Here is a 12180-nt window from a genome sequence, read left to right on the forward strand (position 1 = left end):
CCTGATAAATAAATAGATGAGTTCCGGTATACCAGATCAATAAATATTGACCAGATATATAGATATATAGACTAATTATAAGAGCTAGATAGATAAATATATCCAAGTTCTAGTATAAAGATACTTTATGAAAACATAGACGATTTATTTTGTACCGGACAGATACCAGTACGTTCTATTATGCCAGATAGAAAAATAGATTACATTGGCACTTAAAGGTAGATAACACAATTCTATTATATTATATGGATAGATATGTATCTACAGGGTTACCCTCAAAAAACAAGACTGCAAAGACGACCTGAAGCTCTTAAAATTTGACGATCCAACGGCTAAATTCAGTTTTCTGCCTTGAATATAGTCTTCTTATTGATTAATGATTTGGAAAGAGAGAAACAAGTTTGCAGTTGCTGGGAACCATAAACTTAAAGAAACAGATTTTGAACAGTCTCCTCTGAACTCTCATCCTTTATCTCCCATTAACCATAAAGGTTCTGAAAGGTAGCAGAACTTTATAAAAGTTTAAGCAAGGTTAGAAAATGTGTAAGAAAGTATTGAAAAGAAGGAAGTAGATTGGTATAATTTAGAACAGTTTTCTCAAATCACTTACAGTTCATTTTACCAATAGAACCGATGTGGGTCCGCAGTCCCCAACACAAATCAATTCCAAGTCCTTCACATTGAATGAAGAAATCTTAGAAATATTGTAACAGAACTTTACAATAACGAACCAAGTGAAGAATCTTGTAAAGTAAATTGAAATATATGTATATCTTCAATTAGCCGTTTGATTTAATTTTAAAAAGAATTAAAAAATTTACTTAATTCCCCTCCCCCCTCCACCTTCGCATTTGACTTGGAACATTTTCGGTTAATTTTGAGGCGAAAATAGATTTTAAGTTTTGCCTAGTCCATATTTATATTTAATCAATGTGTAGAATTATGTATCTCAGAATATATCTGTAATCTGAGAGAAGTTTACATTCCCTTGAAGTATTTATCTATCTATTTATCTGCGAGTATATCTAGAGAATTAAACAGTATACAATCCCTTGAAGTATTTATCTATCTATCTGTGAGTATATCTAGAGAATTAAACAGTATACAATCCCTTGAAGTATTTATCTATCTATCTGTGAGTATATCTAGAGAATTAAACAGTATACAATCCCTATATTTATCTATCTATCTGTGAGTATATCTAGAGAATTAAACAGTATATATTTCCTTGAAGTATTTATCTATCTATCATTTGTGAGTATATCTAGAGAATTAAACAGTATACAATCCCTATATTTATCAATCTATCTGTGAGTATATCTAGTGAATTAAACAGATGGAATTGTTTACCTATTATATAATGCCTACAATTGGCCCCGAGCTATTCCCATTTATTCAAATAAATAAATAAAACCAAAATATAAGGATTAAAGAGTGTATCTAAAGTTGGTGGGTAGAGTCTATATTTTTGATAATTTTCATTAAAATATAAAAAGTGGTAATAATCTTGTTTCTTGTTTTAGTCGACGTCTATTTTTTACGTGTTAAATAATGCTATAAGCTATTTATAAAAACTTTTTTTCAACCGCCAATATTTTTAATCCACCTTGTAGAAGCTCCATCTAGAAATATAAAGCAAGGATGCTGGAGGGGTATATTTTTTCTTGAAAATCCCTCCTTCAGGAATTTAGAAAAATACCCTTTGAATTTTAATGAAAATCTTTAAATCACAGGACTATGGCAAAAGAAATCCTAATTCTGATTATCGTGTGACCCCAAACATATTTGAAATCAATTTTAATGATCCCAAAAGACCTAATTCTGGATCAAAGGAATAACTTAAAATTTGTTGACAAAGTTAATTCTAAATTTTGTTCATGAAACATCAGGTTAACATCTACAATTAGTTTATGGATTATATGAGCGAAGTGAAAAAGGTTTTTGGAGGAAAAATATTGAAGAAATATTTTTAAATATTATTTAAAATTGTTGTTTTTATTTAACTTTCTTTATTTGTGTTTAAAAATATTTCCTACGACCCCCTTCATGTTGTATTGTTAAACGGGAAGTAAATAAGAAGGATAACTTTTCAACTTTGAGCGCAATAACGTGAAAAGGGAGAGGGTGGGGGAGCCGAATGGGGCGAGGGGGGGATTCCACGACAGGCTGCCTTTGCTAATTAAACCGAGTTTTAAGGATTGTCGCGTTAATACAAGATTTTTTTAATCAAACCTTTTATAATGTTTTTAATAAGACATTTTTTAATGTTTTTAATAAGACATTTTTTAATGTTGCATTAATAATTTCGTAATGTTTTTAATCAATCATTGTATAATGTTTTTAATCAAACATTGTATAATGTTTAAATCAAACATTTTATAATGTTTTTAATCAAACGTTTTATAATGTTTTTCATTTAACATTTTATAATGTTTTTAATCATTATACATTGAACTCATTTTAAATTATAAATATTAATAATAATTGTTAAGACAGTTCTCTGAGGCCTGAAAGTGACACTCCATAAAAATCGACCTTTCGATAAAAGTAAATGTTATGAATTGATCAATAATGTTTTATTCAATCCTATCATTGTTTTAGTTAAGAGTATTTGATATACTTCAAGTAAATACCTGACTATGCTGTCCAACAGGACAAATGGAGGAATAAGATGTAGGAAAACTGTATTTTTGCCAAGGCGTTTAAACAGAAATAAATCTATGGGTGTTTAATATGCGCGAAGCATAATTTTTTTTGCCCCCCCCTAACAGCTTTTTTTTTTTGGGGGGGGGGCAAAATTTGAGCCGTAAATTCAAAACATTTGGCTTCTTGGATACTTTAAAGGTACACATACAGTCCAATTACCTTACAAGTACTACTTTATCTCTCCCTCAAACAAAACTAGCAGAAAAAAACAGTAAATTAATTTTTTTAATACTCTTCATTCTTTACATTCCTGTAAATCTCCGATATCCCTGAATATCCAGTATTTATCCTATAAGGGGTTGAATCCTTAAAATAACATTTTTCTAGTAAATGTACACTGTATACACAAGCTTTGGAACATATTGAACACATACTTTACTTCCTCTACACATATATAATAACATATTTATTTATATTTTATAACTGTACGGTTCAGCTGTACACAAGTTTTGTCTTGTACACAAGAGTCGGAAAGGTAAGACCTAGTATAGGAGACTGGGTTCCATGAATAGAGTCAAGCATGATTTTAGCAAATATCTAACATTTAGAAAACCAGGTTTAGAAAACAAGGTTAAGAAAACCAGGTTTAGAAAACCAGGTTTAGAAAACCAGGTTTAGAAAACCAGGTTTAGAAAACCAGGTTTAGAAAACCAGGTTTAGAAAACCATGTTTAGAAAACCAGGATTAGAAAACCTTGTTTAGAAAACCAGGTTAAAAAAAATCTGGTTGAGAAAGCCAGGTTTAGAAAACCAGGTTTATAAGCCCAGGTTTAGAAAACCAGGTTCAGAAAACTAGGTTTAGAAAACCAGGTTTAGAAAACCAGGTTAAGAAAATCAGGTTGACAAAACCAGGTTCAGAAAACCAAGTTTAGAAAACCAGGTTTAGAAAATCAGGTTTAGAAGCCCAGGTTTAGAAAACCAGTTTTAGAAAACCAGGTTTAGAAAACCAGGTTTAAGTAACCAGGTTTAGAAAATCAGGTTAAAAAACTAGGTTTAGAACATCAGAATGAGAAAACCAGGTTTAGAAAACCAGAATAAGAAAAGTAGGTTAGAAAAACCAGGTTAAGAAAACCAGGTTAAGAAAACTAGGTTTAATAAATTAGGTTTAGGAAACCAGGTTTAGAAAACCAGGTTTAGAAAACCAGGTTTAGAAAACCAGGTTAAGAAAACCAGGTAAGAAAACCAGGTTAAGAAAAGCAGGTAAGAAAACCAGGTTAAGAAAAGCAGGTTAAGAAAACCAGGTAAGAAAACCAGGTTAAGAAAAGCAGGTTAAGAAAACTAGGTTTAGAAAATTAGGTTTAGGAAACCAGGTTTAGAAAACGAGGTTTAGAAAACCAGGTTAAGAAAACCAGGTAAGAAAACCAGGTTAAGAAAAGCAGGTTAAGAAAACCAGGTAAGAAAACAGGTTAAGAAAAGCAGGTTAAGAAAAGCAGGTTTAGAAAATTAGGTTTAGGAAACCAGATTTAGAAAACCAGGTTTAGAAAACCAGGTTCAGAAAACCAGGTTCAGAAAACCAGGTTTAGAAAAACAGGTAAAGAAAACCAGGTTAAGAAATCTAGGTTAAGAAAACCAGGTTAAGAAAACCAGGTTGAGAAATCTAGGTTAAGAAAAGCAGGTTAAGAAACCCAGGTAAGAAAACCAGGTTAAGAAATCTAGGTTAAGAAAACCAGGTTAGGAAAACCAGGTTAAGAAAAGCAGGTTAAGAAAACTAGGTTTAGAAAATTAGGTTTAGAAAACCAGGTTTTCTGGTTAACATTGTAGACTCCTGGTTTTTAAGTCCCATTAAACCAGAAATAAGACTTCATTAAATCCTTTTAAAGGGACAGTAAAAGAAAATTGGAAGGGGGTATAGGATAAAACCTGAGAATCTCAGGCGTTGAAAGATACATGAGACATCTATCTGATGTTCCTGTCTCGAGAAATTGATATAAAACTGTGCCAAAATCATACGAAAATCTACATACATTCAGGTAAATACGCAAACAATCTGAAAACGAGTATATCCCACAGAAACCTGAGAATCTCAGGTTTGCTCCCATTATAATTTTTTAATTTTTATTTCGCATTTTTAATAGATATAATTGATAATATTATCTAAAGGTCCGTATTACGTCACAAGAACTCCCTGCCATTGACTGAAGTTCTGGTTACGTGATACGGACTATACGGACTAAATGTATTAATATTATTAATTATATCTATTCAAAATGCAAACTTAAAATTAAAAATTGTAATGGGAGCAAACCTGAGATTCTCAGGCTCCTGTTGGATATCGTCGTTTTCAGATTGGTTTCATATTTGTGGAATATGATCCGTTTTTTACTACAACTTTTATACAAAATTGTATATTTATGGATTTTTGTATAAATTTGACAAAGTTTTATTTCAATTTCTAGAGACAGAAACATCAGATAGATGTCTTATATGTATCACTGAAAAGCCGTGGTTTTTAAACCAATTTGAGAAATACGCTCCTTCAATAGAGTTCAAAATGTAACAGTTTTGTAATTGTGAATGGTTGACATTTGCAAAATGGAAAAAGAAAAGAGAAAATGAAAAACAATTTCAGAGAAGAATCATGAATGTAATTTTACATTTACTTTTAATTTAATGGGAAAGAAGAAGTTTTACTTTGAGAACTGGATAGTTAGTTAGTTAGATAGATAGTCTCATCAATTGCGGGTAACCCTGTAAATGTTACAGACACTTTGAGTAGATGTGCTAACTTTTATATCTACCTCTCTTAATATCTGTTTTTGAAAAATTGCAAAATCTTGTATCGCGGCATCTGCACGTGCGCACCACCACACTGTACTAAATGGTTCAGCAGACGGGACATTTGGTTTGGTTCACTGATTTAGAGAAACCAAGTCAAGAGAAGGATTTGAAAACAAAACAGTGAAAAAAGATAAAGTGCTTATATGTAGGTAGGTATTATGGATGAGAAATGAGAAATGAGAAATGAGAGGGGAAATGTTGAAGTTTTTAATTTTCAAAACGTCAAGAGAAATGACAGGTTTAATAATTATGACGAGTTTGCCCGTTGACGCAGAATTCATCAATGTCTAGAATATTTCATGTAAACAGATATATTCATGTTTTTTTCTACTTAATCTTCCTCATTATACAGTAAGACCCATAAAATTGTAGAATAGAAAGACGAAATTTGATTTAGTGAAATGGATCAGTTTAAACTTTACATTGTCTGTGCTTCATGTTTATCAAAACTATTTTTATTCATATCTTTGTCACACAGCGCGCGTTATGCTTTAAGTCTTTAAAGAAGAGCACCATGCTGCCTTGGCATTTTTAAGCATCATACATACAATGCTAAGTACTGTCTCAAGTCAATATACCACCTAACTGTCAACTTGACTCCCCTCCTCCCTTCCCCCTCCTTTTCCCTTCTGCCTCCCTCCCCCCCTCCCATCCTACTCCCCTTCCTACCCCCCTTCTCCTCCCTTCCAATCATTCTTTCTCTCTTTTGTATTGATTTCTTCCTGTTTATGCATTATTCATATATGCATGAATCTACATAGCACATTAACTGCTTACAAAGCTTGGATCGGGACAAACCTGAAGATAAAGTAAAAAAATGCTTTATTTCGCTTTTGTCCAAACAGCTCACTCATCCTTACTTCGAGGATGAGTAAAGGATTAAAGGGTACTGTTATGAATAGAGCATATTACTTTTGAAATGTGGGATCTCATGAAATTTAGTTTACAGTCCCTTTAAATAATTTTATCGACGATGCTCTGTGTGTAGTATATTGTCACTTGTATGAATGTGTGGATCCGGAGTAAGATGGATAAAGTAAGGTTGGTTGAACTGATTTTAGTCACGTTTACCAAACTTGTAAAAAGTTTCTCTGTGGTTTAACGGAACAAATATTTTCCAGGGTTCCAGACACAAACTTACAGTCTTATACATTTTATAGTCTCATACATTTTACAGTTTTATACATTTTACAGTCTTATACATTTTACAGTCTTATACATACAGTTTTATACATTTTACAGTCTTATACATTTTACAGTCTTATACATTTTAGAGTTTTATACATTTTACAGTTTTATACACTTTACAGTCTTATACATTTTACAGTCTTATACATTTTACAGTTTTATACATTTTAGAGTCTTATACATTTTACAGTTTTATACACTTTACAGTCTTATACATTTTACAGTTTTATACATTTTAGAGTCTTTATAAATTTTACAGTCTTATACATTTAATAGTCTTATAGATTTTACAGTCTCAAACATTTTACAGTCATATACATTTTACAGTCTTATACATTTTACAGTCATATACATTTTACAGTCTTATACATTTTACAGTTTTAAACATTGTACAGTCTTATAATTTTACTGTCTTTATACATTTTACAGTTTTAAACATTTTACAGTCTTTTATACATTTTACAATTTTATACATTTTACAGTCTTTATGCATTTTGCAGTTTTAAACATTTTTCAGTCTTTATACATTACACAGTCTCATACATTTTACAGTCTTTTTATATTTTACAGTCTTTATACAATTTACAGTATTATACATTTTACAGTTAAATACATTTTACAGTCCTAATACATTTTACAGTTTTATAAATTTTACAATTTTATTCATTTTACAGTTTTATACATTTTACAGTTTTATACATTTCACAGTCCTTATACATTTTACAGTTTTATAAATTTACAGTTTTATACATTTTACAGTTTTATACATTTTACAGTTTTATACATTTTACAGTTTTATACATTTACAGTTTTATAAATTTTACAGTTTTATACATTTTACAGTCTTAGTACAGTTTACAGTTTTATACATTTTACAGTCTTATGCATTTTACAGTATTATATATTTTACAGTCTTATACATTTTACAGTTTTATACATTTTACAGTCTGATACATTTTACAGTTTTATACATTTTACAGTCTTATAAATTTAATAGTCTTATACATTTTACAGTCTTATACATTTTATAGTCTTATACATTTTACAGTCATATACATTTTACAGTCTTATACATTTACATGCTTAAACATTGTACAGTCTTATACATTTTACAGTCTTTTATACATTTTACAATTTTATACTTTTTTCAGTCTTATACATTTTACAGTTTTATACATTTTACAGTCTTATACTTTTTACAGTCCTAATACAATTTACTGTTTTATAAATTTTACAGTTTTATTCATTTTACAGTTTTATACATTGTATAGTCTCATACATTTTACAGTCTTATACATTTTACAGTCTTATACATTTTACAGTTTTATACATTGTATAGTCTCATACATTTTACATTTTACAGTCTTATACATTTTACAGTCTTATACATTTTACAGTCTTATACATTTTACAGTTTTATACATTTTAAAGTCTTAATGCATTTTACAGTCCTAATACATTTTATAGTTTTATACATTTTACAGTTTTATACATTTTACAGTCTTATACATTTTACAGTCTTATACATTTCACAGTCTTATACATTTTACAGTCATATACATTTTACAGTCTTATACATTTTACAGTCATATACATTTTACAGTCTTATACATTTTACAGTTTTAAACATTTTACAGTCTTATACATTTTACCGTCTTTTATACATTTTGCAATCTTATACAATTTTCAGTATTTATACATTTTACAGTCTTAATACATTTTACAGTTTTATACATTTTACAGTCTTAATGCATTTTACAGTATTATACATTTTACAGTTTTATACATGTTACAGTCTCATACATTTTACAGTTTTATACATTTTTCTACAATTCCAGTTAATTAAGATGTGTCAGTGTTATATACACATCTGCGTAATTAATTCTTTTACAAACTTCTAAACCACTGTTTACAAGGCAGAAGGAGAAGGTAAAATTCATGCGACATTTCCGTTGCGACTTTGTGACCTCTTAGCTCCGCTATTTTGATTTAAGCAAAAATGTGAAAAAAAGAAAAAATATCCTGTTATAAATTTTAAATTGTTCTTCTCAATAGCTCTTCAATAAGAGGAATTTTGAAAGATTAAAAACGTTTAAGATTTGAATATTTCTTGTAATTACTTTCGTTTGATGTGAAACTCGTGTTATGGGAACCTATATCTTACACACAAGTGAGCTGGTGTAAAATAAGTAATTTAAAAGTTTTCTATCCTAAAACCAGTAGAGTTGGTATATATTGAGGAGTTCTTATACATTCTTTATATACACTAGGTCACAGCTGGACATACAAAGGTAGAATAATTGTATTTGTGCCCCCTCCCCCCCCCCCAGCATCCCTCCCCATACCTCTTAAACTATACTCACAATGTCAACATCCCCCTCATATATATATAAATATATATATATGTATATGTGTGTATATATTGATTGACACACTTAGAGATAGAATTGACAATGTATAAATGAAGTAAATGCCGTACTCAAAAAACTGCTTTCAGACCTGTATTAATCCAGGTACAACTCGTCAGCACGGACACAAGCTCTTAAACTATCAATACTAAACACCAGCACAATCTCTTCAGCAATGTCAAAGCAGAGTCTATTCCAACTAATGTTTATTAAGAAATCTATGTTACTGGTTAAGTTAATATACGTATTTACAAGGTTTGCGCAGATATATAGTTAGATAAGCTAATCACAATACGTAGATAGTCTACATATTGCAGCGCAGTTTGATTTACAGACAATGTACAACGTAATTTATCTAAAGGTATGTTCAACTGTATTTATTACATATATATATGCGGCTTTATTAAATAATATGCCTATTAAAGGTTTACACCTTCAGGATGAAAAATGATAAGGATTAGAAAATTGTAGTTTGTGGCAAAGACTCAACTATATTAAACCCAGTTAACTTGATATTTAGAGAAGCAGTAATGTACCAACATTGAACTCGTCTTTGTACCCTATCCTTCTACCTTGTTGAACACAATTAAATTCTATTGCTTCTTCATAAATACAATATTTATTGGGATTATTCGCCTCTAACAATTGTTCCCTTCACTAGGGGTCTTATACATTTTACAGTCTTATACATTTTACAGTTTTATACATTTTACAGTCTTATACATTTACTAGTCTTATACATTTTACAGTCTTATACATTTTAGAGTCTTATACATTTTACAGTTTTATACACTTTACAGTCTTATACATTTTACAGTTTTATACATTTTAGAGTCTTTATAAATTACAGATAGAAGTAAGATTAGTGGCAATCAAAAGCGCTTTTTTATCGCATTAAGCTTATACCCCCTTTCATTTTTTGCGAACACTCCCTTTAAAGTACAAACTGCATTGAAACATTTCCATTGTATTTTGTTTCAGCGTTTCAACGTTTCAAAACCGTTTTTATAAATATAATAAAATAACAGAACTACTTGAATAGATGGAGATACAGCACCACAGTTAGACAAGATTATAATTAATAGGGTGGGGAAGGGAAGGGGATTATTTAATAGTAGGATGAAGGGGGGATAGGTTGATAGTATGATCAGATTTATTATGTCAACCTATCCTGTCCATTTGTGGAATATATATTCTTATGCTCTCATCTATATTTCCGGATAGATAGATAGATAGATAGATAGATAGATAGATAGATAGATAGATAGATAGATAGATAGATATATAGATAGATAGATAGATAGATAGATAGATAGATAGATAGATAATAGATAGATAGATAGATAGATAGATATATAGATAGATAGATAGATAGATAGATAGATAGATAGATAGATATATAGATAGATAGATAGATAGATAGATAGATAGATAGATAGATAATTGGATAGGTGGAAAAGATAGGTAACTAATGATAAAATAGACATGAAAGTTGAAAAGTTTGATAAATTTAAATTTTATGAATAAAGCGGAGAGAAATTAATGAAATCTTTACAGATACAAAATTCAGATGCATAAAAAGTTTAGCTGAATAGATTAGCTATTTAACCAAATTAACTATTTTAAAAATTGAAATATTTAACAAAATTAACTATTTTAAAATATTATATATTAAAAAAAAATTAACTATTTAACAAAATTAACATTCAACAAAATTAACTAATCAACAAAATTAACTATTCAACAAAATTAACTATTCAACAAACTTAACTATTCAACAAGATTAACTATTCAACAAAATTAACTATTCAACAACTATTCAACCTAATTAACTATTCAACAAACTTGACTATTCAACAAGATTAACTATTCAACAAAATTAACTATTCAACAAACTTAACTATTCAACAAGATTAACTATTCAACAAAATTAACTATTCAACAAACTTAACTATTCAACAAGATTAACTATTCAACAAAATTAACTATTTAACAAAATTAACTATTCAAAAAAATTAACTATTCAACAAAATTAACTATTCAACAAACTTAACTATTCTACAAAATTAACTATTCAACAAAATTGACTACTTAACAAAATTAACTATTCAACAAAATTAACTATTTAACAAAAATTTAATTTGAATTTTTAAAACTACAATATTTTATTAAAAGTACGTCAAGAAACATTGCTAATTATTACCTAAAACGTGGTTTTGACAAAAGCCTAGTAAACGCTTGTGTATTAGATATTTAGCATATAGATTAGTCTTTTTATGATTTATTGAGGGCGGCAAATTTTGTTTTATACTGAACGACTGAAAAAAGCCAACGAAATGGGTCTTGGACGCATCGTGTACGAACGAGTTTAAAAAAAGCAGAACCAGCAGAAAAAGCAGAGGATGTGACGAGGAAAGGGCCCGGAAAAGCAGGGTGAAAGGGTATAGGAGGGAATATTGTGATTATAACGGTAGTTGAATAGAGAACGTGTTAAATCTGTTTAAAATTCAGTTTAGTTTAATATTTTCAATAAGATTACAATAGATTGGATGGATTAAAGGAATGTTTTGATGTTTGAAAGTTTTTCTTCATGAATATTTTATCCACAAATATCTACACAGTAACACATAGGGATGTTAACGTTTTCAACTTTCTGAAAACGACGACTATAGTTTTTTTTTAAACGACCGTTTTTATAAAGTTCGTTGTTTCGTTAACGATCTTTTAATGACAACCCTTCGTTAACGATCGTTAACAAATTTATCAATGACAACGTTCGTTTTTCAAAAATGATCGTTTTTTAAAAAACAATCGTATAATATATATAATAAAACAATATATCTATCTATCTATTTATATATCTATCTACCTATCTATTTATCTATATGTCTATCTATCTGTCTATCTATTTATCTATATATCTATCTATCAATCTATCTATCAATCTATCTATCTATCTATCTATCTAACTATCTATACCGGAAGTTTGTGTGAAATGAGCACCTGGTGCTGGGTTATAGCATCTTAAGCAACCTTATACTTTCATTTAAAGGAAACAAGAGATATACGTTCCGTTAAAGGGACTGTTCACGCTATTTTTA

Source organism: Eurytemora carolleeae, unplaced genomic scaffold, assembly GCF_000591075.1.
Source record: "Eurytemora carolleeae unplaced genomic scaffold, Eaff_2.0 scaffold477, whole genome shotgun sequence".
Classification (NCBI taxonomy): Eukaryota; Metazoa; Arthropoda; class Copepoda; order Calanoida; family Temoridae; genus Eurytemora; species Eurytemora carolleeae.